At 50.1% G+C, this 22,476-nt stretch overlaps 1 long non-coding RNA gene across 1 annotated transcript in view; it reads right to left on the bottom strand.

Moving 5' to 3' along the window:
* The window catches only part of LOC144807984 (uncharacterized), a 37,824-nt gene that overhangs the window by 10,079 nt on the left and 5,269 nt on the right, over positions 1-22,476 (bottom strand). Inside the window, exons 2-4 of the long non-coding RNA XR_013606550.1 lie at positions 19,980-20,030; positions 18,715-18,833; positions 10,986-11,055 (exon numbers count right to left, since the gene is read on the bottom strand). This is a non-coding gene — a long non-coding RNA (uncharacterized LOC144807984). The remainder of the gene's footprint in view (positions 1-10,985; positions 11,056-18,714; positions 18,834-19,979; positions 20,031-22,476) is intronic.

The following is a 22,476-nucleotide window of genomic DNA, read 5'->3' as shown; positions in this document are numbered from 1 at the left end:
TTGTGTGTGTGTGTTGTGTGTGTGTGGTTGTGACTGTGATTAAGCTTGGATTTTCTATTTTCACGCTGCAGTTCAACTTGCCCAAAATCACACAGTGCAGAAGCAGAGACGCCGTGATTAAGCTCAGATTGTGTAGGAGGAAAGGGGAAGTGAGAGGAGGGAGAAAGCAAAGGGGAGGCGCTGAATAGGGAGAGAGAGAGCGAGGGAAGGGGTGAAAGTTGGCGAGCTGTGGTACAGCGAGGAGGATGCTGACAGGTGGTGAGCCCACAAATTACACGGAGAGGCGAGGCAAGCAGAGTCTTGAGGCAGGCGCCTGCTCCGAGTCTCCAACATGTAAATCACACAAAAGCCACATCAAAGGGACAATCATTGCATCGGACAATTTGCTAAGTAGTGACATTTCTTCTGAAGTACTGAGGGAGAGAAACTCAACATAGGGCGAAAGCATGGGGATTAAAGCTAAAGGGCTCTAGTCATCAAGAGTATCTGGCTGTTGGCAAAGCCACGTTTAGAAGGAGGGGCGGGGATGACGTTGCTTTAATATGTTCAGTTACCAAAAAAAAGTAATGTGGAAATTTAAAGCTCATTATAGCAAGCTTTACACTCTTCTTTTTTGCAGGCCGTAGTTAATATTAAATTCCCGAAACCTATTGGTCGGACTGGATCTGCCACTATTAGTCTTTAATTTATGGAAAGGGGGGGAGAGTATATGTACTATTTCCATGGGTCAGTTTCACTGTGGTTTACAGAGGTTTTCCACATACTGAAAGACAGTAGGCAAAACAGTAATGAGGAGAAAAACAAGCTCTCGGCATTGCATGGTGGGGGCGGGGGAGCGGCTTCCTTTGAAGTCTGATGCCGAGGCTCAGACAAATGGTGTGGGTGTGCGATGTTGCTGGAGATGTGCACACACCCAGCTCACATGAACTCTACCTAATCCGCAGTTTGGGGAGACTTTTCGAAAGCCTTACTATAATCTCGCCGATGGCTTAGATGAGACTTAAAAAGGAATAGCGTGCCACATCATTTCATATACTGGCATCTGCCATCAGGCGTGCATAGGATCAGCAACAAATGTTTTTTTGCACAGCATCGCCCAGAAGCCTTGGCAAAGCCAATGGGACCCAAAGGCAACACCTGTTGGCTTTACCAGTGCTTGTTTTATTTTCTTGGTAAGGTGGTGGCAGAGGCTTTTCGCTTTCAGGGTGGGGATGGAGGAAGCGGGAGGTGACTGAACGAGGCAGAGCTACTATGTTCTTATGTGTTATTGATGTGTGTTTCATTTTTTTGGGGGGGTGGGGGTGTCTTCTGATCTTGCCTGGCTGCTCTAGGGGATTGAAGGATGTGTTCGGAACATATTTAATAAAACATTATATAATGCTTCACACTGCACGTTGCCATTTCTGAGCGATGTAATGAGCCGTCGGAAGTGTTACTTTAGTTTATGCTACTCAATTTACCGACTTCAGAAAGATGGCAGTCCGATCCAGCCATGCCTGAATTCGTGACTTGTAGCTCAGTGGGATGTTGGTGCGAGCGTTGACTCACTGGGCTATCTCGCGAGTGATGACGAGTTATTGGTTTTATATACTGTGTATTAAAAGGGAAGGGGCGCGCCTGTCCAAAGGCGGGCTCAGGCTCGGTCTGGGGGGGAAGTGGGGAGGGTTAGGGAAGGGGTCTGACTGGAGGTCTTGAGCTGCGGGGCCTGATGGATGCTCGTGTCTAAACCCGCTGCCCCTCTCCCCGTCGTCTAACCTACTTTCCCTTGGATAACGCGGTTAGCCGGATTTAATCTAGGGGGGGCACACCAGCTGTACCCTGCCGCCCAAGCCCGCAGGTGCCGTCGCTTCCTGCGCTGCAGCACCGCACTGCCCCCCCCCTCCCGGAGCAAGGCTTTCCATACCCATTGTGTCTTACCACCCTCCTGTGGTGGCGCCCCCTCGTAATTTTAGCTCTCAGTTCTTGAGTGAGATATAAAAGTGCTGGTAATCGCTGTCTCAGAGTGCCGAGAATTGCGGGTATCTCCCATCCATGGCACTGTTCCAGCCATCTGCTGGGCACACTGCCAGCCACAGAGCTGGCCTCACCCCTCAGTTGGCACTGTGGGCACTGCCTCTGTGGTTGGCAGCCCTCTGCTGGGCGCACTGTCCTCCCCAGAGCTTGTCTCACTTCTCGGTTGGCACTGTGGGCACTGCCTCTGTGATTGACAGCCCTCTGCTGGGCGCACTGTCCTCCCCAGAGCTGGTCTCGACCCTCTGTTGGCACTGTGGGCACCGCCTCTGTGGTTGGCAGCCCTCTGCTGGGCGCACTGTCTTCCCCAGAGCTGGTCTCGCCCCTCGGTTGGCACTGTGGGCACTGCCTCTGTTTTTTGCAGCCCTCTGCTGGGCGCACTGTCCTCCCCAGAGCTGGTCTCGCCCCTCGGTTGGCACTGTGGGCACTGCCTCTGTGGTTGGCAGCCCTCTGCTGGGCGCACTGTCCTCCCCAGAGCTGGTCTCGCCCCTTGGTTGGCAATGTGGGCACTGCCTCTGTGGTTGGCAGCCCTCTGCTGGGCACACTGTTCTCCCCAGAGCTGGTCTCGCCCCTCGGTTGGCACTGCCTCTGTGGTTGGTAGCCCTCTGCTGGGCGCACTGTCCTCCCCAGAGCTGGTATCACCCCTTGGTTGGCACTGTGGGCACTGACTCTGTGGTTGGCAGCCCTGTGCTGGACGCACTGTCCTCCCCAGAGCTGGTCTCACCCCTTGGTTGGCACTGTGTGCTGTGGCTGGCTGGCCTCTGATTTGAAGACATAGACATTTTCTGCCTGTTTTGAAGAAACTACCTCAATCCTCTCCGGCGCCGGGGACCCAACTCTCCTTTCTCTCTTTCCAGGGGCGTCAGATCTGATAACGCCACCCCCAGATTACCACGCCCTCCCCAAACTTGGCCGGTGCTGACTTGCACCCCCTTCTCGGTGCCAGTGACGTCTCCCTCCAGTTTCCTCCTCGCAAATACCTCCAAATCTCCCACTTACCACACCCCCTCCCCCCTCCTCACTCTATCCTACAAGTGGGCAGTGAAATCCCTCCAGCTTGATCTCCTAGTTGCCAAACCTTACTTGACGGCCCTAAATCTGTGAACTGCAGCTGCTCCCCCCCCTTATTAACTACTTTAGCTGTGACTTCCCCGGTTGGCAGTGTTCCCCCCCACTCCCCCGCCCCCTGTTGACACTGAATTTAGCCCATCCGATCACTTGGTCCGCAGTGCCAACTCCAACTCCATTATTTGTCATTAAAGCCTTAATCTGCCCCCTCTGCCCACGGCCCGCCCCCTCCTTGGGGGCTCTCTGTCTGGATAGAGTGCTCTGTGGCGCTGGAGCAGGGGCCCTCGCTCGTCTGCCCCCCCCCCCCCAGTACAACCAGTGCCGGGAGTGTGAGGGGCCTGAGGGTCTGGGGAAGAGTCACATCTGGACTGCAGGGTCCTGGAGATGCGGGGACAGTAAGTGGGGGCGGGTCTCGGTGGGAGGCTGCCCCCCTCCCCTCACCGAAGCCTCACTTTATCCTCAGCCTGCAGCGTCCAGGGTGGGGCCGGCGCCCCAGGCACCTCCCGTGAGGACTCTATGTAGGATTGTCTAGCGCCTAGAAGCGAGGAGAGGGGTGGGCTGCGGGGTCAGCGTCTCTGTGCACCACTTGCACTGGTGTGTCTTAGAACGATTGTTTCTGATGTGCCTGCGAGTCTGACAGACGGGGGCACCATTCCAGCTCTGAGTGTGCCCAGCTCTGAGTGTGCGTGTGCCCAGCTCTGAGTGTGCGTGTGTCCAGCTCTGTGTGTGCGCGCGTGTCCAGCTCTGACTGTGTGTGCGCGCGTCACAACGGCCCATTTCAGAGCAACCTAATAACCCCCTGTCTTTCTCTCCTCAGGTGTGCGTGATGAGAGCCCTGCCCCCCTTCACCCTGCTGGCACTCCTGCTGCGCCCCTGGCATGCCACGGCCCACCCTACCTTCCAGCACCCGGACACAGCCTTCAACCACTTGGCGCTAGACCGAGAGACGCGCATGCTGTATGTCGGCGCTGTGAACCGCCTCTTCCAGCTCTCGCCAGACCTGGAGCTGGTGGGCGAGGAAAAGACCGGCCCGGTGGATGACAGCCCCGACTGCCTGCCGTTCAAGGACGTGCGAGAGTGCCTGCAGGCCCGGCCCACCGACAACGCCAACAAGCTGCTGGCGGTCAACGGGTGCGGCCGGGAGCTGGTCGTGTGCGGACAGGTCTTCCAGGGACTCGGTGGCCGAGGTGCTCTACTACCCGGTGGACCCCGGGGACAACCAGTTTGTGGCCGCCAATAACGTGCGGGTGACCACAGTGGCCCTGGCGGGCAGCACCACGGATGGACGCCAGCTGATGATCGTGGGGCGCGGCCTGACGGCCAGGCTGTCCGCCGGCATTCCTCCCATCACCGTGCGCCAGCTCAACCAAACGCCCGTCTTCTCCAACAAGGGCCTGGGCAAGCTGGTGGTCAGCGACTTCTCAGACTACAACAACCACTTCATGGGGGTCTTCGGCCACGCTGGCCATGTCTACTTCCTCTTCTTCAGGCGCGGGCCCATGACGCAGCTGGAGTACGCCAGCTACGTGGCCATGGTGTGCGACCAGAACCTGCTGCTTTCCTCCTACGTGGAGATGCAGCTGGTCTGCCAGGACTCCAAGGGCAAGAACTACAACCTGGCGCAGGCCGCCCACCTGCAAGCCCAGGAGGGGGGGGGAGCAGCCACGCTCTTTGTGGTCTTCGCCGCTTGGGTGGCCTCCATCCCAAGCGCCACCCAGGACACGGCCATGTGCGCCTTCAGCCTGGAGGAGGTGGACAAGCAGCTGGAGAGGGCCAGGATGCTGAGCTACACCAAGGCCAGCCGCGACGAGCAGCGCCAGCAAGTGGCAGTCATCGAGTATGGAGTTACCTCCAGCTGTGGGATGCTGCCAGAGGTAAGCTGGGATGGAAGGGGGATCTCCTGGGTTTCACCTCAGAGTATGGGGTGACCACCAGCTGCGTGCTGCTGCAAGAGGTAGTATGGGATGGAAGGCGGATCTCCTGAGGTACACCCTCAGAGTATGAGGTGACCACCAGCTGCGGGACACTACCACAACTAGGTTGGGATGGAGAAGAGATTTTCTGGGGGTCACAATGTAAGGAGTGACCTCCAGCTATGGGATACTGACAAAGGTAGGTTGGGATGGAGATTCCATCTCTTGGGACTCACCTCAGAGTATGGGGTGCTCACCAGCTGCAGGGTGCTGCCAGAGGTAGACTGGGATGGAAGGGGGATCTCCTGGGACTGACCTCAGAGTATGGGGTGATCACCAGCTGCAGGGTGCTGCCAGAGGTGGACTGGGATGGAAGGGGGATCTCCTGGGACTGACCTCAGAGTATGGGGTGCTCACCAGCTGCAGGGTGCTGCCAGAGGTAGACTGGGATGGAAGGGGGATCTCCTGGGACTGACCTCAGAGTATGGGGTGATCACAAGCTGCAGGGTGCTGCCAGAGGTAGACTGGGATGGAAGGGGGATCTCCTGGGACTGACCTCAGAGTATGGGGTGCTCACCAGCTGCAGGGTGCTGCCAGAGGTAGATTGGGATGGAAGGGGGATCTCCTGGGGTTCACCTCAGAGTATGGGGTGATCACCAGCTGCAGGGTGCTGCCAGAGGTAGAATGGGATGGAAGGGGGATCTCCTGGGGTTCACCTCAGAGTATGGGGTGATCACCAGCTGCAGGGTGCTGCCAGAGGTAGACTGGGATGGAAGGGGGATCTCCTGGGGTTCACCTCAGAGTATGGGGTGATCACCAGCTGCAGGGTGCTGCCAGAGGTAGATTGGGATGGAAGGGGGATCTCCTGGGGTTCACCTCAGAGTATGGGGTGATCACCAGCTGCAGGGTGCTGCCAGAGGTAGACTGGGATGGAAGGGGGATCTCCTGGGGTTCACCTCAGAGTATGGGGTGATCACCAGCTGCAGGGTGCTGCCAGAGGTAGAATGGGATGGAAGGGGGATCTCCTGGGGTTCACCTCAGAGTATGGGGTGATCACCAGCTGCAGGGTGCTGCCAGAGGTAGACTGGGATGGAGAGATCTTCTGGGGTTCACCTTGGAGTAAGGGTGACCACCAGCTGCTGGGTGCTGCCAGAGGTAGTTTGGGATGGAGAAGAGATCTCCTGAGGTACGCCTCAGAGTATGGGGTGACCTCCAGCTGCAGGATGCTGCCAGAGGTAGATTGGGATGGAAGGGGGATCTCCTGGGGTTCACCTCAGAGTATGGGGTGATCACCAGCTGCAGGGTGCTGCCAGAGGTAGACTGGGATGGAAGGGGGATCTCCTGGGGTTCACCTCAGAGTATGGGGTGATCACCAGCTGCAGGGTGCTGCCAGAGGTAGAATGGGATGGAAGGGGGATCTCCTGGGGTTCACCTCAGAGTATGGGGTGATCACCAGCTGCAGGGTGCTGCCAGAGGTAGACTGGGATGGAGAGATCTTCTGGGGTTCACCTTGGAGTAAGGGTGACCACCAGCTGCTGGGTGCTGCCAGAGGTAGTTTGGGATGGAGAAGAGATCTCCTGAGGTACGCCTCAGAGTATGGGGTGACCTCCAGCTGCAGGATGCTGCCAGAGGTAGATTGGGATGGAGAGGAGATCTTCTGGGGTTCACCTTATAGTAAGTGTTGGACCTGGCCCTGCCCAGGTGCGGGTGGCATGACCTTGTAGTAGTTGGCAGCCATCTTGTTTTAGTAGCTTTTCAGATCCAGTCCCCTTATTATTTATCTGACCCAGGGAACATAGGAAAAATATGAGACTGACACCCCTAAAATCAGAATTACGTGATACACTCTTTAGGAAGAGTGCTTTCCACCTCCTAGGTCTAGAAATAGGACTTCTGGACCGGGACTATCCTCCAGGCAATCTAGCTGGACGATACTGCTATGATGTGTATTCCCCATCTGGAGACAGTGACAGGGCCTGGGGAAACTCCGCCATCTGGTATCTGCTGTCTGCCCTTTAGATTAGAGGGGAGGAGTAGTTTCGGGCTGCGTCCTGGCCTCCACAATGCCGGCGCCGCTTCCTGCTGGGCGGCTGACGACCCTACCTTCCTGCTTCAAAGGATGAGGTGGCCCATGACGGGAGCCACCCCCGAACGGGCCTAAGGGAGGGAAACCCCCGGCCTACAAGAAAGGAGATCAAAGACATTTTGAGGGATAAAAGAAGGACGCTGGAACTAGAGAATCAGATCTGCTAGGGGAACCTCCGAAGAGGTACCCCCGGGAGCCCTCCTAAGGCACGACGGGTGTGCCTATCACCAAGAGCCCTGCTGACGCTGTCGCGGCTCCAAGTCCTCGCTATCCACAAGGGCCCTGCTGACGCTGTCGCGGCCCCAAGCCTTAGCCATCACCTGAGCCCTGCTGGCGCTGTCACGGCTCCAAGTCCTCGCTATCCACAAGAGCCCTGCTGACGCTGTCGCGGCTCCAAGTCTTCGCTATCCACAAGGGCCCTGCTGACGCTGTCGCGGCCCAAAGCCTTCACCATCACCTGAGCCCTGCTGACGCTGTCGCGGCTCCAAGTCTTCGCTATCCACAAGAGCCCTGCTGACGCTGTCGCGGCTTCAAGCCTTCGCTATCCACTAGGGCCCTGCTGACGCTGTCGCAGCCCCAAGATTTCATCATCACCTGAGCCCTGATGATGCTGTCGCGGCTCCAAGTCTTCGCAATCCATAAGAGTCCTGCTGACACTGTCGCGGCTCCAAGTCTTCGCTATCCACAAGGGCCCTGCTGACGCTGTCCCAAGCCTTCGCCATCACCTGAGGCCTGCTGACACTGTCGCGGCTCCAAGTCCTCGCTATCCACAAGAGCCCTGCTGACGCGACCAATCACAGCCAACACGCGTTTCGTCACATCCGTGACTTTCTCAGAGCTCTTGAACTGCTCGAATAGTTGTTGGAAATATCAGTGGCTCTGTGATAACGAATAGAAAGGTCCTCTTCAACTGGCATTCAGTAGTTAAAACATGCAGGAACATTCCCTTATTTCCTATTCGGTTCTGAGACAGGAGATACGTCCTCCTTCGAAAATCTTTCGTAAAGATGTCAAAATAGTAGCATCAATGATTCCTCGTCATGTGGTCAAACCGCGTTCAATTGTTTAGGGCACTATGATAGGACCTTAAAACATGCCGAATCGTTCCTTTCTTTTCCATTCAGTTCTGAGACAGGAGATCTGCCTTTCATAAAATTATTTCCATATAGGTTTGTAAACAGTAACATTAATGATTCCTCGTCATATGGTCAGAACAGTATTCAATTGTCAAGGCTCTATGAAAAGACCCTTAAATACCGGCTTCATGTAGCCTCTGCAAATAGTTCCTCCCATATCGGTAGCCGTGGCATGACGAGGAATCATTGACGCTACTGTTTTGACATCTTTATGAAAGATTTTCGAAGGAGGACGTATCTCCTAAGCCTTGAGAAAGTCACGGTGGTGACGAAACGCACGTTGTCTGTGATCGGTGTTCTTCACAACGAGGACTGGACCACAATGCATATTACACAAACATCTGTTGAATGAATATAGTGACAAATTGTAATGTGCCAGTCCTGTCTTATTATTCTTAATACATTTACCAAGAATGTTCTAATTGGACAGTTCTCGTGGTATCCTGAAAGAGGAAGAATCTCTCCTCATCTTTGTGCTTTTGGTGAGATAGATAGTGTATCACAATTGAATTGATGTGAAATGTTAGGAGTGCTGGGGTTTCCTTCATGTTGATATAGTCCTAGCCCTGATTGGACAATTCCCGCCATCTTCAAGATCGTGGTGTGAGAAAATGCCATCTTTCTTGCATGGTATGCCCCCACTTTTTGCTGAATGGCTGATGTACTTTGACTGAGTGTGCCCTGGGTTCCTGCCAACCAGCCATCTCGAAATTGGACTCATACACGTTACCAAGAGTTGATGAGCTAATCGAGAAATTAGACGAAGCCCGATATATAACCACACTCGATCTTACCAAAGGCTATTGGCAGGTACCACTTAAACAGGAAGACCAAGGAAAAAACGCCTTTAGCACCCCTAATGGGTTATACAAGTTTACAGTACTGCCTTTTCAAATACATGGAGCACCCGCGACGTTCCAAAGACTTATGAACAAAGTTCTTTCCCAACAACAAGAGTACTCCTTACCCTACATAGACGATATCATAATATTTAGCCCTACCTGGGAACAACATCTCGTCCATTGTGGAAAGATATTCCAAGCACTTAGGACTGCAGGGCTCCACGTGAACTTCAAAAGGTCCAGGATAGGCTTCACCAAAGTAAAATATTTGGGCTACCTATTGGGGAATGGGGCTACCGCTCCTCAACAAGAGAAAGTGAGAACAGTCTTAGAAACCCCCTTCCCCGCCACCAAAAAAGGCATTAGATTCCTTTTGGGCTTACTAGGCTACCACCGCCGGTTTATACCCAATTATTCTGAAATAGCAGCACCACTAACCGACCTACTGAAGAAAGAGAAAAGGAACAAAGACCTGGTAAATCCCCCACAGGCCGCCGGAAAGGCATTCCCCGAGCTCAAGTGAGCCATAACGTCCAGCCCTATCCTTATTTTACCCAACTTCAGGGAACCCATTATCCTACAAACAGATGACTCGGAAGTAGGTCTGGGGGCCATTCTTTCCCAACAAACAAAAGAAGGCCTTGAGTGCCCGGTCCTCTTTATCAGCCGTAATTTATTTCCAAGGGAGAAGAAATATTCTACGGTTCAGAAAGAGTGCTTAGCTATAAAATGGGCTGTGGAGAAGTTTCACTATTATCTGGAGGGATCTCCTTTTGTCCTGTATACTGATCACGCCGAACTCTTGTGGATGAGTCATAACAAAGGGAATAACCCCAGTGTCCTCAGGTGTTTTTTGGCTTTGCAACCCTACTGTAAATGAAAAAAATTAAAATCTGTATTTGTAAAGCACGAACTACTTACCCATACGGGTCTCAAGGCGATGGGGGCCGCTGTGGAAATTAAGTGAGATATTGACCAGAGTCACAGGGTGCTGAGCTCAGCTGCCGACTGAGCCCAGGATCGATCAGTGAACCCTGTGCTCCGAAGTCAGCTGCCCTGGCCGCTGCACCACACCTCTTCACCATTCTACGAGATGGCATTGACTACTCATTTGAGGTCCGTCATAGAAAAGGGTCTGATAACGGCAATGCTGAATTCCCTCATTTCCCCCGAACGGGAAACGTCTGGGGGTGGGGTGTGTCAGGTAGCCCCTGTGGTACACGATGGGATAGAGGATAAGGAGTGCCATGCAATCTCTTCATATATTTCTCCCCTCCTATATTCACAGTCCCGTTTTACCAGTTGTCCGCTTTGCTGTCATCAAGAAGTAGAGAGAGGGGAATTGGCAGGCAGCCCCTTTAAGCCGGAGCTGAGGACGGACATCAGAGGATACACGCTTCAAGAAGGTGGGGTGGAGAGTGCAACAGGTTGGTCAGTAGTTGTCCAGCTACACGCAGCACGGGAATGCGAGATGGAGAAACTAGCAGGGGAAGACTGGAAAGACGGAGAAGACCTAACAGCCTTCAAAAGAGAAAAACGGAGCCCAGGGGAGGTCACAGCTTGTCAGCGAGCGGAACACCTGAAACTGGTGGAGGAGGGAAAGCCGAAACAGAAGGAGACCAGACCTCACTGAAGGACGCAGAGTCACCACGCCGTGGCCCCGGAGGGACGTGGCTCTTCCAGGTGCGTGGGCGTCTACAGGGCATTTGGAAAGGGGCTGAGTCAAAGAGGGAGGGGAGGCTGAGGGGGAAAAAGGAACCCTGGGAAAATGAAATAAGTGAGACAGAAAAGAAAGACAAGAGCAGAAATCATCGGCTACTCTTTTTCTTTTGGTTGCTCCAACCTCTACCCCCTCCCTTCACATTTATGCATAGCTATTATTTATCCCTCACATCCTCCCTTGACTAAACCATAAATCAAAAACACTTACCTGAGTCTTTTCCTTCTGTCTGAGGGACGACGGCGGCCGAGGATCACCTAAGGGACTGAAGTGAAAGACCCTGTGGGAAAGAAGAATATAAAAGAGACAATCAATCATTGTGATTTCCTGTAATACTAATAAAAAGTGCACACCAAGAAATTATTCAATGCAGTGTGCTCCTTCTTAACCGACTCTTCTAGAACGGGGAGCTACATACTTTGCCTACAGGGAATGGGAGACAGACACACAGAGACCAACAGAGACACACACAGGAAAGCATAGTAGGAAAACGCTACATACAGTTTTTATATGCTTGCATATGTACATTATTTCAGAAAGATGGTGGAACTATTCATTTTGTTCAATGTGCTTATACTGCTAATTACTTTTATCTGATTCTATTATCATTGCAGCACATACATTCTATACAAGAATTACGATGGTTCGATTAATAATGAAAATGCTAATGTTATGTTATTTTAATTTGATATCGCGCACAAATTACTCCTAAGCAGAAACTACTTTAAGGAGAAATTTAGGATTGGTACGTAGAACCACTCTATCTTTGTGAAGTTGAAAGAAAGGCTCTTGTATAGTTAATGCCTGAAGTTCCTCAACTCTCCTTAGTGAGGTTATCGTTATGGGGAAAGCAACTTTCCATGATAGGAATTGTAACGGACATTTGTGCATTGGTTCAAAAGGCAGGCCCATTAGCCTTGTAAGAACTATGTTTAAGTTCCACTCTGGAGCAGGGGGAACACTTGGCGGTATAACCCTTTTTAATCCTTCCATGAAGGCTTTAATCACTGGTACTCTGAGAGAGATAGGTGTTGTCTATTTTGCAAGTATGCAGCTACGACTCCCGGGTGTTAACAAATGGATGTGTAAGTTAATCCACATTGCTGTAAAGGCAACAGTTAACAAATGATGTTCTGCACAAAAGCATCAAGATGATTGATATTGTTGTTGTTACAATAGGCAACAAAACGTTTCCATTTGCCTCATAACATGCTCTTGTAGTAGGCTTACTAGCTTCCTTGAAATTATTCATATAGTCTGGTGGTAGTTGTAAATAACCAAACTCTACGACTTCAGGAGCCAAATCGCTAGGTTGAGTTCTCTGGGAATTGGATGTCTGATTTCTCCATGGCTCTGAGTGAGGAGACAAGGTGTGAGATGTAGCTTTTGATGTGGAACCACTGATAGTTTTAAGGTTGAGAGTACCGAGGTTGACGAGAACATGTGGGGGCTATTAAGATCAGTGAGGGACATTTGTCTGAGCTTCCGAACTAGTAATGGAATTAGCAGGAGAGGCGGAAAAGCGTAAGCAAATATCCCTGACCAAATCATCCATAGGGCATTGCCTTCGGATGCTGGGTGTGGGAACCTGGATGCAGAGTTTGGGCTTTTTGCGTTGTGCACTGTGGCAAACAGATCTATTTGTGGAAAACCTCAGTTTTGAACGTAGGGAAGAAGAACTTGGGGAGGAAGTTCCCACTCGTGTACTTGCTACCTGTGTCTGCTGAGCAGGTCTGCAATCTGATTGTCTACTCCTAGGAGGTGTTCTGCTAGGAGATAGATTTTCTGGTGAATCGCCAAATCCCAAATGCTTTGTGCAAGGTGCGACAGCTGGAGAGAGTGAGTCCCTCCCTATTTCTGTAGGTAGTACATTGCTGTGATGTTCTCTGTGCGTACTCAGACCGTCTTGCCTACAAGTTGGGTGAGAAAAGCTGAGTGCTAGAAACACTGCTAGAAGTTCCAGGTAGTTGATGTGGAGACGTGTGTGTTTGTCCGACTGCAGCCCTTGGACTTTGCAATGTTGAAGATGGGCACCCCAACCGGTTACTGTGGAATCGGGTCTACGAAAGGCCGCCCTTTTGCTAAGTTTTGAGGGTTCCACCACTGCAGCGAGCGATGGTTGCCGCTGTCTACCAACACTAGGTCGGGGTCGCAAATTGCGAGGCTCATTAATATTAATGAGCCTCCCGCAATTTGCGAGCCCATTGGGAATGCCAACCCTACCAGGAATGGTGGCCTGCTGAGCTCAGCAGACCACCATGTCTGGGACTGCTTTTTAATAAAGCAGCTTTTTTTTTTCTTTCTGTGCAAGGTGCGACAGCTGGAGAGAGTGAGTCCCTCCCTATTTCTGTAGGTAGTACATTGCTGTGATGTTCTCTGTGCGTACTCAGACCGTCTTGCCTACAAGTTGGGTGAGAAAAGCTGAGTGCTAGAAACACTGCTAGAAGTTCCAGGTAGTTGATGCGGAGACGTTTGTTTGTCCGACTGCAGCCCCTGGACTTTGCAATGTTGAAGATGGGCACCCCAACCGGTTACTGTGGAATCGGGTCTACGAAAGGCCGCCCTTTTGCCAAGTTTTGAGGGTTCCACCACTGCAGCAAATGATGGTTGCCGCTGTCTACCAATACTAGGTCGGGGTCGCAAATTGCGAGGCTCATTAATATTAATGAGCCTCCCGCAATTTGCGAGCCCATTGGGAATGCCAGCCCTACCAGGGATGGTGGCCTGCTGAGCTCAGCAGACCACCATATCTGGGACTGCTTTTTAATAAAGCAGCTTTTTTTTCCTTTCTGTTTTTTAAATGCAGGCTGTTTTTCTTAAAGGAAAACGGGATGCATTAAAAAAAAATGAAACGTTTTTGTTTCATTCTTTAAGGTCCCTGGGACCACTGCCGGCCCTTAAAAAATTTTATTAGACACAGTCACAAAGTGGATGGTGTACCCTGGGGACCCCTTTGAAATTGCGACTGCAATGCCACCCTCTTGAAGAGGGTGGTCATTTGCAAGTGTTTTGCGACCGCAATTGTGGTCACCAAACATTCACACATAGCATTGCGGACGCAATTAGGGAGGGAATGCCCCTTCCTAATTGCGACTCGCAATTCCGAAATAGCGAGTCGCAAATAAACTGCGACTCGCTATTTTGGAATTGTACACGGCCAACAGTGATTTTGCATGTGCAAACGGGTTCGCAAACCCGTTTGTGCATGCAAAATCACTTCGTACATCTGGCCCCCTGTGATTGATTCCACTGACTCGTTAGACATTGTTGCAGAGGACACATGTGAAGCCTTGCATGAGGTACGATTGCAACGCAGGATGCCATCATTCCCAGCAGTTGCATGAAGACTTTGGCTGGTAATGATTGGTTGAGTTGAAATTGTAATAGTGTGGCCTGGATATTGTGAATCCTGGCTATATTGGGAGTGGCTAGAGCATTGAGAGTGTTGATGGAAGCTCCCAGATAAGATTGCACTTGTGCCGGACACAGGTGAGATTTCTGTGCAATTATTGTAAAACCCAACTGGTGAAGTAGATGTACTGTTGTCGGATTGTGTAGTGTCCTTGGTGAGAGAGAGGATCATCTGGGTGTCGTGGGCGTAGAATACTATACTGAGTCCGTGCTGTTTGACGATGGTGACAAGGAGGGCCATGTAGATGTTGAAGAGCGTGTGGCAGAGCGACGATCCTTGTGGTACTCCGTGTTGGACGGTGACCTCAGGGGCAACCAGGAAGTGTACCTGACCACCCTGGGGCCCACCCTCCTAAGTACAAAAGCCGAGCGCTGGCGAGAGACTTCTCAGGAGGAGAGTCTCGAATCTAGGATCGTACATACTATACCAGCACCACACGACAAAGAGACACCACACCATAGCTTCTTAAGAACGTTCTTTATCTCGTGATGCAAAAGGATCTTTATGATCAGCAAATGCAGGTATTTACAAATAGGGCAAGGGCCCAGAAAGTCTCTGTCAGGATGGGGGTAGCGGGACAGTCTTATGGTTCAGTGTCAATATCGGTGCGTATCCGGCACACAGCTCTCAATCCTTGAGCCGGGGGATACGATGTGATCTTTGGGGATCCAGCGGGACCAGGAGAATCAGGGAGCCGCGTGTCACTCAGCCGGGCTCTAGCAGGATGTCAGAGGGCTTACGATCTTTAGGGGAGCCGCGAGTCACTCAGCGGGCTCAGGTGTTCCAAAGTCTGCAAGGGAGCCGCGAGTCACTCAGCTGGGCTCAGGTGTTCAAAAGGCGCAAGGGGAGCCGCGAGTCACTCAGCAGGGCTCAGAGTTTCCAAAGGCGAATCTGTCGAACGTCCCGGAGCATCCCCAGTTATAGGACTGCTCCTCTTTGATCTCCCGACTTCTGGTATGCCGGGGTAAGGACGTCTAAAATTGGTTCTGGAGGCTCGAGAACATTGTCCTCGGATTTCGGCTAGTCTTTAGAATGTTTTGGCTCAGAAGAGAGATTGTGTTTCGAAGCGGAGGGTTTTGGCTCCGAAGCATGATTGTGTTTCGCGGCGGAGGGTTTCGGCTCCAAACCAGATTTGTCCTTGGAGCATGATGATTTCGGATCCGAAGGTAATTTCTTCTGACTCGATCCGGAGCTGGAAGGCTTGACGGTTTGTTTTGGTGCCGAGGGACGTGGCGTTGGAAACATTGTCTCGGTGCCGACTTTGGCCAGAAGGCAGAGGTGGTGCCGTAGCCTTATGAGTTTTAGAAGAGGATTTAGGGGGCAAGGGTTCTTCGGTACTCACTGTACCATGTCGCGAAGGCACATCTTGGGACTCCAGATAGATTTCGAGCTCGGAATCAGACTCTGGAATCGAGAGGGCCTCTTCTTCTACGGAGGATGCTTCTATCTCTTCTTGGTCAGATTCTTCTGCAAAGATATCCAGTGTGTTGAATGCTTTGGCGCTGCCTCTCTCGTCATCGAGCCTGATGATCGGGTAGAGTCCTCTTGGACCGCAACGACTTACAAGCGTCGCAGTCTTCCTCCTTGTGCTCCGGAGAGAGGCATAAGTTACAAACTTGATGTAGGTCGGTGCGAGGGTACTTGGTGTGGTACCAAGGAAATAAATGGAATGGAGTCCGTTCCATTTGTAGAAGGCTGGGGCTACGTAGCCCGACGGTTGCCCGCAAGGTTTTCTATCGAAAATGGATAGTTTGTCGATTGATCTGAAACGCAGGGAACAAAGAAATGCATACTGAAACAATACTGTCGAGGGTAGAGTGGACTGCGCACCGAGGGGAACCCGAAGAACGGTTTCGGAGCGCAGCAATACACATCCAAACCTGTTGGGGGTAAAAAAGAATCTAACAATGGAGTCAATGCCCATGTGCACTATCACCGAAAGGAGGAGTCACCTTACCTCGTGACTGGAAAGACTTCTTCAAAGAAAAACAACTTGCAAACATCCGGACCCAACACAAGATGGCAGGAGTATGTAAAGCATGTGCATCTACAGCATACATGCCTCAAACATAAGATTAATGGCCCCAAATCTCTGCCGTGGTATCTGGTCATGTTGTGGCTGAGTGTGCCATGTAATGTGGCAGGCTATAGTGCTTGGTGTGAGTTGGTCATTTTTGAACAGTGCTGAACAGTTAGGCAAATTTTGATTTTCTTTGTTTTTGGGATCGTGTGATATAGTGCGGTACCTACCGTATGATGTAAATTAATTACATTGCTAATATACCATAAGGATGTGGGGTGAGTGTTATTAGGGCCAAAGTCTTGCTGATTATATGCAGAATAACAGGTCTGGGAGGTCACTACTGACTAGAGCAGGTTAGCAGCTGCACAGGTCTTGAGCATTGATCCTATTGAGGATAATATGTGACGGGCCACTGGTGACTGGAGCTGGCTAGCAACAACGCTGGCCTCTGGTATTCATTACAAGCAGGGTAACAATACATGTCAATATTGACTGGAACTGGTTGGCAGTAGAGTTGACCTCTGGTTTTTAATATTTGCACGATTTAAGGTACAGGCGTCACTACTGACTGAAGTTACTTAGCAGGATAATAGGTCTCAGGGAGCCAATACTGACTGAAGCTGGTTAGTATGATCACTAGTCCCAAGGTGCTACTAATGACTCAAGTTGGCTAGAATGACAACAGGTCCCCGGGGCCAGTACTAACAGGAGCTGGCTAGTAGGCTTACATACAGGTCCAAGGGGCCACTACTGACTGGAGCTAGCTAAAAGAATAACAGGCCCAAGGGTGGTGGGGTGCGAGTGGCACCAGTGACCGGAGTTGGCTAGAAGCATTGACAACCGTTGGTATTGATTAAATGCAGGATTCCAGGTCACAGGAGGCACTCCTGAATACAGCTGGATAGCAGCAGTGGTGGCCTCTAGGAAGAAGGAATTGAGAAAGCATAACCGGATATACTGGTTTCTTTAATACCGATAATTGGTTACACATGAATGCCACAACCTGCATTGATATATTACATTACCAAATTACAATATTCTTATATTAATTTGATGTGTCTGTTCGCCTTAATATGTCTGCAAAGTTACATGATTCTATTAGGGCCCAGAACCATTTTCTTTAGTGATGTCCATCTGCACACTTTCCTGCATCTTGTAGTAAATTGAACATTTCCAGAAACAGTGAATTCTGCAGCTTTTCTGTGTATCTTTGATCTGCACCTCACGGACTCCTCACATTCCTCTCGAGAGAAGATCCTGCCTCCTACTCATTAGTGTTGTTTCAGTAACTGCTTCTATCACGTGTTCATGTTTCATTGACTTGTATTAGGAGAAAAGTGTATAAAAATACATTGTGTAGCATTAGCATTATATACTCCAACTTGCTTTAGGGTGGATGCACTCGTCCATTGCAAAGACAATTGTCACTTGTTAGTTTGCTTGGCCTTTTGCTATTTTTGAATTAAATGTATGATAGATGTGTTGGCCTCCCGGTGTGAGATGACAAGGAAAATGACAGTCCAGTATACACTTTCTTCTTATAAATCAACTAACAGTATACTGTTCTGGAGATTCAGTCCCACAGACATTATCTCTACCTGAACGCAGACACCCTAGGAAGCATGTGCTTTTCAAACCAGTTGCCCTCTGATGCGGCGTCCTCGCTATTGGATAAGTCAATATGCCCTGAATTTTAGGAGGGTTACCGTATCTAGTGTACCCTGTTAGGCAGTGCTCACCTGTGGTAGTAAGATGTTAATAGGCACCTTATCACCTATGCACGGTGCAGGGCTTTGAGTTACAGAGCTCCTCACGCTGTGGAGAAGATTAGGTCACATTTACCCATTTTCCCATATTTGGTCCTGATGAAATGCCAACAGATTGCTCCATGACTACACAAGGCATGAAAAACGTTGACCTGAAGTATAGACCCCAGCTTACCAGCAGGTCCACAGGTGATCGACACTTTCACACAGTGATAGGGGCCATTAGTTCCTCAATTTCTCTGCCACTGTTTTTAATCTCAACATGGACGAGGATGATCACATGAACTATATTGTGGCAACTGGTCGATGGTTGATCTTATATTCAGACTTCACCAATCTCACATCTTATGACACAACATCCTCTGTCCTACTATGCTCACCCGGCGTACTTATTAAAAGATCTCCGACAAAGTGGCGTCTTTTGGTGCCCGCCAGGCATTGTAGCGCCGGCCTGGTGAGGAGTATAGCCCAATGATGAAGCATGTCACCTTCAGGTGAGTGAACGCAACTTGTCTTAAAAGCACATGCTTCCTAGGGTGTCTGCGTTCAGTTACAGATAATGTCTCTGGGACTGAACCTCCGGAACAGTATACTGTGATTTGACTGTTTTATTTTAACAAATGTACATAGCAGATATTGGCGCTTGCTTGTTTCACAAAAATGATCGGATACCTGCCTCGGAGCGCACTTCCTACAGACGAGTACAGGGTTATCACGTTGCTGCTACAAGCTCCTTACCTGTGTGAGTTATCGGGAACGATGCAGGAGGCAGACCCAAACCATCCACATGTGGAGATCAATGACAAATACTGAAGAATTAACAGAGCTTCCAAGCTGGTGACCATTACTTAATTGACCTTCAAAATAAAAGACACGTTTTTAGTATTCTGGTGGCTCATGACCATAAAAAACAAATGTTATAAATTCAATATTGTGTCAAATACTTATAAAATGAAACTGGATATGCTGAATCGGATGTTGTGCCAGGTCATGTGTGACACCTCCACCACTATTGCTTATGGGACTTGTAGTTTTGTTTTTCTCATTAAAAGGATGGGCTCTAAAGTCCCAGTGTTCTAAGCGATGTTGGTCAAAATCAGAGGCCTGACGGAGGATGAAGCATGACACTGCTCTGCTTAGCAGTGAGATGACGGACAGTTCCCCAGCCCTTCCATTCTTTGACAGACAGAGGCTCGTCGGCCGTTCATATTTTTTTGCAACGACAAAGAAACTTTTATTGCAGCTTCTGTCAACTGAAGAGATAAAACGCCTAGGCATGTTTCATTAACTACATGAACAATCAAGAACATGAGTTTCTGGAAAACTATCAAGCAACCAATCGGAATCAGCCGCCCTTCACACCCAGGAAATCCTACTCTATGGCAGGGTGCTGCCTGCCACAATATATTGCAGGTTACTTCCAACATAATCTGATTTATACATACATAGTCCAGGGTACTGCCAGCTATCGGGTCTGCACACAGCAGTCTGGAGCCACTCAGGAAGGAGGTAAGCTCTTCATTTCATCTTAAGCCCTTAGGTTACATTCACAGCCTGATGGGTCCGGAGAACTTTATCCGCGCTTTAACTGCGCCGAGCAGATAGACGTAGCACATCATAGTCTGTGTTGTGTGCTGGGTGATGCCTAGCATCTTATTATCGTTGGCGGATGGATGAATCTCTGATAAGAGCTACTACAAGGAGAGCAGAGAAACAGGACCACAGATCGCCACAGAGCGACAACTGCCCAGAAGCTGAAGAAAGAACTCTGGAACAGCAAACCTCCTCCACCCTGGAGATTCTCCTGGGTAAGCAAATGATGGTAATGAAATGCAAACTGCAGCATTAAGGTCACACACTACAACATCCTTCCCTTTAAAACGAAGATAATAGCCTACAATAAAAAAACTAACCAAAAAGCAACACAATTAGAAAATGCATTTCCAAATGCTGTAAAAGAGAAAAAGTTAATACAAATTAATAATAATAAACTTTGTTGGTACCTTAGTAATGTGCTTACTTCTTGGCTTCGCTCCATCTGCAGCAATAACGGTCTGAAAGGAGAAATTACTGCTGTGAGTCTTCAGCATTACTGGTCTCAGTCACGAAGACTGCGGTGTCGGAAGATAACTTTCTTTTATTTGGCTTTATAGTTCCACCAGTCACGCCATCGCTTTTAGCAGACACGCTACTGTCAGCAGCATCATAACTTCAGGCAGATCAGCAAAGCGGATATCACAACTCACATTGGGTGAACAGACTCGTCTCTGCAACATACATCAACTCTGTTCTCAAATTTGCTTGGGGCTGTCAAAATGCTGCCATATATTCGCCACACTTTCCTGACTACCTTGTGTTAAAAAGTTATGACATTCAAGCGTAATTCTTGGTTCGTCTGCAAACTGAAGTTTTTTAGAGATTCTATTGCCACACAATACTCGTCCCATATTTCAATCTGTCCACATGGTGCTTCAACCCTGGTAGGTTATCAACTGCCTGTTTTGCAGATAATGTTAGATAGTTTCTGTAAGAAACTGAATTATTATTTGCGGTAGATGTGGAACAATCACAACCGTTGTCAGAGTGAACTTTCAAAGCCATTCAATTAACCTAGGATCAACCCCCTGGTACCTAATCACCGAACAGGCAGGCTTAACTTAAGGTAATATGAAAAATATGTATGCAGAAACCAAAAAAGTAAAAGTCAAAATGCAAAACAAAAAATAAATAAATAAATAAATAGAAAAATAAAGTAAAGTGTATTGAACAACATGACACTAAAATGACAAAATCCAATAAGGGGATTGAGATATAAACTGTAACTCTGTAAGAATCACAAGGTGCCAATGGGTGAGAAGCCTGGGCATGGATTAGTCTCTCTGGAGCTGACTGCCAAGTCAGAGGAAACCGGAGGCCACGGCCTGCAAGCACATAATGCAGGAATTAGCCGCAGTGGTACTAGAAGACATCTAGTGCTCCAGGCTCAGATAGGGCTGCTGGCCTACAGGGGAATTCACAGCAGGTTTGGGCGCAAATTGCTTAGAGTATTGAGAACAAGCAGCAGATGCCCAGCAGGGCAATAGCAGACGGTCGAAGACAGCATGGCCCGGACGAGACTGAAAGGGAGTGACACCTAGGGCCCTCACCATCAAGCAACAGCGTAGTGGAGCTCAGCGGGAGGACAACCCGGTGACTGCCACCCACTTGGGCTGGGACCCCCACGACAAGGCATGCCGGTCTGGTGATGTGGTAAGAGATATAGCAGCCATGTCCTCAGCGAGAAGCAAGAAGGATCAGAATCTAAAAAAGATGCTGACCAAGCTCCCGATGACAGCAGCGGAGAAGGGATGCTCTCCCCAACGACACAAATCAACCAAGATGTGGACACCTCTGAAGCCCCAGTTACCCACGCCTTTTTAGAGTCTCTATTCGGTGCATTACAAGGCGACTTGCAGACGCTGAAAAGGGAAATAGCGGGGAGATGAAGGAGATAACCGATGGAGGCCACACGTTCCCAAACGGCATCAACGTCCCGCCTTTTGATAAGGCGGGACGTCGATACCGTTGGGGACCGTATGGCCTCCATCGAGGATCAGGAGCAAGCCCAGGAAAAGGAGGTGGAGCATCTACAGCAAGAGATAGTCCGGCTCAAGGCTCAACAGATCGATCTCCAGACACACAGAGAAGACCTGGAGAATCGGTCTCGGCAAAACAACATCTGTGTTAAGGGAGTTCCACCTAAAGAAGAAGGGCCAGACATCACACAATACCTGCAGGGTCTCTTCAGGAGCATACTGGGCGCCCCACCGGATATTTTGGCTTACATTTCAGACTTTCAACTAAATGAGTGTATGCTACGTGCTGCCAGGGACAAGCAACCACTAAGATATCAGGACCACTCCATAGCTTTGCACCATGACCTGGCTCTTATACCCCTTCAAAAGTGTAGAGAGTTCCGAGTGGCAACTCTGCGTCTTCGAAATCAAGGAATACCGTATTCTTTGGGTCACCCTTTCTGGCTGATTTTCATATGGCAGGGCAAACTCCTCCAGCTCAGATCCATGCAGGACACTTGCCAGGTGCTGGGCATTGAGAATCCAATCCAGGAGGAGACAGAGGGCCCACAGACCAAAACTCCTCGAGAAAGATGGCATAAGGTAGCACAGAGCGAGCAACGAGACCGAACCCCAAGACCATGGCACGAGAAATTCTGGCAGTGCTGGAGACATTGGCGAAAGAGACATTCCCCTATGATGACACCGTGAACGACTGAGGGACAGATAAGTGACATTTGCAAGGCTGGGTGGGCGGCGAACAAATCTGCTGGGAGCGTAGAGACACGGGGAGTGTAGAGACATGGGGAACAGGAAACACACGTTCCCAACTATTCCGACTTCCAAGGACGCGCACGCACGAAAGGCGGGCCCTGGACAATTTGAGGTTAATGGGTTTCTAAGTTGGAGTTAGGGAGGGGAGGGTGGAGAACTGGTATGCAGGTTA

The sequence above is a fragment of the Lissotriton helveticus genome, chromosome 1_2 (genome assembly GCF_964261635.1).
Source record: "Lissotriton helveticus chromosome 1_2, aLisHel1.1, whole genome shotgun sequence".
NCBI classification, from domain to species: Eukaryota; Metazoa; Chordata; class Amphibia; order Caudata; family Salamandridae; genus Lissotriton; species Lissotriton helveticus.
The sequence above is the reverse complement of the archived record's forward strand: the minus strand, read 5'-3'. Positions and strand labels throughout refer to the sequence as shown.